Below are 5035 nucleotides of genomic sequence, written 5' to 3'. Positions count from 1 at the left end.
TGGCGTCTCTTATATTCCTTCTGGGCTAGTGGCCTACATTGGCTGGAAATAGGCCATAGGTTTACATGCTGTAACCCATTAGAAGGGTTCCTGGTATCTTTTGAGTGTATTATTATTATTATTATTATTATTATTATTATTATTATTATTATTATTATGTGTTTTACCTTCTTTCTTCAAATTTTCTTCAGTTTCTCGCCGAGTGTTTTCCATACATCTAGGGCAGAGAAGCTCATTGTATGCATTCCCAGATTACACGCGGAAATTCACAGATAAAATGTATATTTAAAAATTAATAAATAAATAAATTCATGGATGGATGTTGTTTACACAACGATAATGCTCTTCTCAGTACATGAGCCGTTCCAGTTAATACGCTTTTCTGCACTTCCTGTAGGGATGGCAAGCCTGGAATCACTTTCAAATAGGTTTCAGTACCTTTTTTTATCATTCCTAGAGATCCTACAATTGCTGGTACTGTAGTCGCCTTGAGATGCCTCAGTTTTTCAATTTCTATTAACAAGTCTTTATATTTAGTAATCTTGTCAAATTCTTTCGCCGCTATATTGTGATCGCAAGGAATACTCATGTCAATTAATAAACACATCTTTTTTGTCTGATCTTTTATTATAATATCCGGTTTATTAGCTTTTATAGTCTTGTCGGTCCGTACGGGGAAGTTCCATAGACTCGACACATTTTCTCCCTCAGTCACAACTTCAGGATGGTGTTTATACCATTTGTCAGCGGTTTTGATTTTATAATGCCGACATATTGTCCAATGTAAATACTAGCCGTCTCTTTCATGTCTTGCTTTATATTCTGCAGGCGCTAAGGCTCTACACCCTGAGATTAGGTGGTCTATTCTTTCAATCTCATCGTTACAGAATCGGCCTTTTGGGTGAGCTCCATTTTATATCACATTGGTTTGGTAGTTCCGGGTTAATAAGCTTTAGTCTTGAGCAGCTAATATGAAACATTCACTCTCTACTTTTAGCCCTGAACTTCGTAACCATTGGTGCGTGTGTTTCTGGTCGACATCAGCTTGTTTGCTACGGGCCACATACTTGCCATGGAGAGGTTTCTGTTCCCATCTGCTAGCTAATTTTTCATGCGCTTTGCAATTAATTTTCTTTTCTTTGCAGCTGCAGTTGGTGCATTTCCTTCAGCCTGCTCAATCTGGTGGGTATCTAAGAGATCAGCAGCGAAGTTTTTGCTCTCTTTGAGAATAGAGTGAAGTTTTTTTAGGTCTTTCATGTTTTTCAACAAGTTTTAGCATCCAATCGTTGGTTGCTTCAAGGTATTTGGCCAGTCCGATTGTGGTGGTTTTGTATGTAAGTTCAAGCTGGATCAAACTTCGTCCTCCCTGAGCTCTGGGAAGGTAAAGACGATCCACGTCTGTCTTTGGATGGTGTATCTTATTACAAGTCAGTAGCTTGCGGGTTTTTCTGTCAATTTTCATTATTTCACTGATATTCCAGTTAAGCACATTGAAGTTATAAAGAACAACTGGGACTGCTAAGGAATTTATGGCCAACACCTTATATATGCATTCAGCTCAGACTGCAGGACTGCTCGAACATTCCTTCCTAACCTTGTCTTTCATGCTTGCATGCTGGATACCAGAGCCTTCATTTATTCCTAGGTATTTATAGGTTTCTTCCTGCTCATGAGGCCCCTGTATGAAGATTAGTGGTTAATGTTTTTCTTTCTTTTCTTTCCTTTTTTTAATGAAAACTTAATAATAATTTAACTTTACTTGAAAAGAAAATTTCTAACAGTACACCGAATCGTTTGTCCAATGGTTATACAGGAAGCGCGCCCGTCAGGAGGCTGCCAGCCTGATGGCGAAAAATTTTCAAATGGCAGAATATCTTCCACGAGTACGAACCTGGAAGGTCACTTAAACGGGATTTGTCCCAAATTAAGCCCCCAAATTTCACCACCACAACGACCAGAAAATCAAAAATCTAAAAGAACTAAATGGAACCGGGAAGAATATAAAGAAGTAATATATGCTTATTACTTTGCATTAAGTAGGCCAACCAACAGAAACACACTGCAAACTCCTACGGAATTTGGAGGAGCCGGAATCCAGCTAGCAGACCAAACCTGGATAAAAACAGATTAGCAAATGCTAGAAGAGATATCTTCAGAAATACCAGACTCACAGATACAGAATTAACCTCTATTAAAAGAAGTGGTAGAGAATGACCTAAATGTAAGTCAGGAAAGAAATAACGAAGCTGAGGAGAGCAATGTGGGGCCACAAGCATTTACTGAAAGACGACCATCTGCCGAAACGACTCAAGATCCTGAAGAAAAAGGAAAATATAATGATCCTAGAAAAACAGCCCGGAAATAATGTCGAAACAGAATTTGAAGACCACATGTTTGCTGAACAACACTGAATATCTATCATTGAAATAATGCAAGAAGTTCTGAATGAGCTTGCAGTTGTAGGGCATACAACTATGAATGATAGGGAACCACTCCATAAACTCTCAAATGCACATCAACATAAAACACAAATAAAATTGGCAACTGCGTTACACAAGAAATCATACAACAACTAAAACCCGATCTTAATAATTAAATGAAATTATTTACTCTGTCGCTAAGGTAATCGAAAGACGCTGTTTAACACCCCAAACCCAACAATACCAAATTCGAAAAGAAAATCAAACTGGAGGAGTAGAATTAAAACTGAAATTGAATCATTGCGCAGGGAGATATCAATATTAACTGAGCTAATTTCTGAAAATGATGTAAGATCAAGAAAAGGCAGGAAGATTGTGAGAAAATATGGACACTCAACAAGAGAACTAATGTCAGCGAAAGAAACACTTAAACAAAAAGTTCAAGCAAAAGCTCAGAGAATACGCAGATTTGAGAAAAGAATCAAATTCTACAAACAAAATAAGATGTCCAAATCCAATGACAAATCACTTTACAGGGAAATAGGGAAAAAAAGTAACCTCTGAAAATCCACCCCTAATGGAAGAAGTTGAAAATTTTTGGAAGGGGATCTGAAGTGATGAGAAACCATACAATGAAAATGCAGAGTGGATCAAACGCACCCAAGATGACTACAAAAACCTGCAAGAACAGGTATGGGAAGACATCTCAATCGCCGACCTAAGGAGAGCACTTACGAAGGCTCATAAGTGGGACTCCCCTGGTATTGATAGAGTACCAAATTTCTGGCTCTCATCACTCTAGTCCGCACACAAGATGTTAGTAATACTATTTAATAGTATTAGGAAAGACCCGGAAAAAACTCCCCATTGGATGGCAAATGGTATTACTTACCTCCTCCCCAAAAATAACAAAACGAAGACCCTAAAAACTACCGGCCTATAACATGTTTATCTACTACCTATAAGATTTTGACATCTATTCTAGTAGAGAAAACATATACGTTTATGGAAGAGAATAACCTTTTTCCCACAGAACAAAAAGGATGCAGACGAGGCTCTTCAGAACTGCCATAACAAGCGCAGATATCTCAGCTCTTCATGGATTGATTATAAAAAAGTCTTTGACAGCATACCGGATTCGTGGATTCTGAAATCGCTGGACATTTTCAAAATTTCTCCTGTGATTTCAGATTTTTTAAAGTATAATATGTCACTATGGAACACAAAGCTCCAATTACATCATTCTAATGGAGTATTGCGCTTAAACAATATTAGCATAAACTGTGGAATTTTCCAAGGTGACTCACTTAATTTTCTGCATAACACTAATACCACTCTCAAGTGAACTGAATAGAACAGGATATGGCTACAAAATTGACAACAGGAAAATAAGCTATCTATTTTATAGGGATTATTTAAAGCTATATGGCAAAGATGATGAAGAGCTTGAAGGATTATTACATACTGTGAAAGAATTCAGTGATGATATCGGGATGGAGTTTGGCATTGAAAAGTGTTCCAAAGTCACTTTTAAGAAAGGGAAATTGCATCATCATCATCATCATCATCATTATAATTATTATTATTGAGTGAGAGAACAGTGCATGCCATCAAAGTGACACTGGGGTAAAATATACGAAGCGCAGCATACACATCATGACTACCCGTCTGGTAAGGGTACGCTAGGCACATGCATCACAACCATATGTGCACCACATGGTGATCTCATATCAAGATAAACAGTGCATGACCTTGCAGGTGGAGCCCATATAGAATTTTCTTCTGGTCGAGTAACCCATCCCGCTCAAAATGTCCCTGAATAAGAGTTGTTTAAGGATGTTGAACGAACCACCCATGTTTCCAAAGGTGGATTATCCAAACCTCTAAGATTTCCTTTCATCACACAGCTATGATGCTCCCTCACTACTTCTGCTCGTGATCAGAGATGTACATATCGTCAGCCACTAACGGACACGCTCAACTGGTTATGGTCAAACAACTGACAAGAAAATCTGTGGTATTGAGCAGAATATTTGCTGTATCCCATCTTTTATACAGAGACAAAACAATGTACATGATAACACTTCCAATGAGCTAAGATCAGAAGCCACGAGAGCCACTGTCTGGTACTGCATCAGGGCAGATTATTATTATTATTATTACTATTACTATTATTATTACTATTATTACTACTATTACTATTATTATTACTATTATTATCATCATCATCACCACCACCACCACCACCACCACCACCATCATCATCATTATTATTATTACTATTACTATTACTATTACTATTACTATTACTACAACTACTATTATTATTATTATTATTATTATTATTATTATTATTAGTAGTAGTAGTAGTAGTAGTAGTAGTAGTAGTAGTAGTAGTATGATCATTATCATTATAATTATTATTATTTAACTATTCAACATTTGGTAGATTGAGGCTAATTTGGTGGGGTTTTTTCCTCATTATGATAACTAAGATGTTTGCTTTTATTTCTTTCTCGGTTTGAACAGCCATATCCCAGATGATTGTCGCTTTGTCGTTGTCTTGTACCTTATTTGGCACATCCTTATACTCTCTAGTGTCAGTTCTACTGTTG

General features: G+C 37.1%; 1 long non-coding RNA gene across 1 annotated transcript; it reads right to left on the bottom strand.

The window, feature by feature from the left end:
* Nucleotides 1-591: 591 nt before the first annotated feature.
* LOC118761495 lies at nucleotides 592-4766 on the bottom strand. Its single transcript, XR_004997425.1, has 3 exons — nucleotides 4740-4766; nucleotides 1397-1398; nucleotides 592-689 (listed from the first exon to the last, which is right to left on the bottom strand). It is a non-coding gene; the product is annotated as an uncharacterized LOC118761495 (long non-coding RNA).
* Between the last annotated feature and the right edge of the window lie 269 nt (nucleotides 4767-5035).

The sequence above is a fragment of the Octopus sinensis genome, unplaced genomic scaffold (assembly GCF_006345805.1).
Source record: "Octopus sinensis unplaced genomic scaffold, ASM634580v1 Contig14160, whole genome shotgun sequence".
NCBI lineage: Eukaryota > Metazoa > Mollusca > Cephalopoda > Octopoda > Octopodidae > Octopus > Octopus sinensis.
Note: the sequence above shows the minus strand (reverse complement) of the source record. Positions and strands in the feature narration are given on the sequence as shown.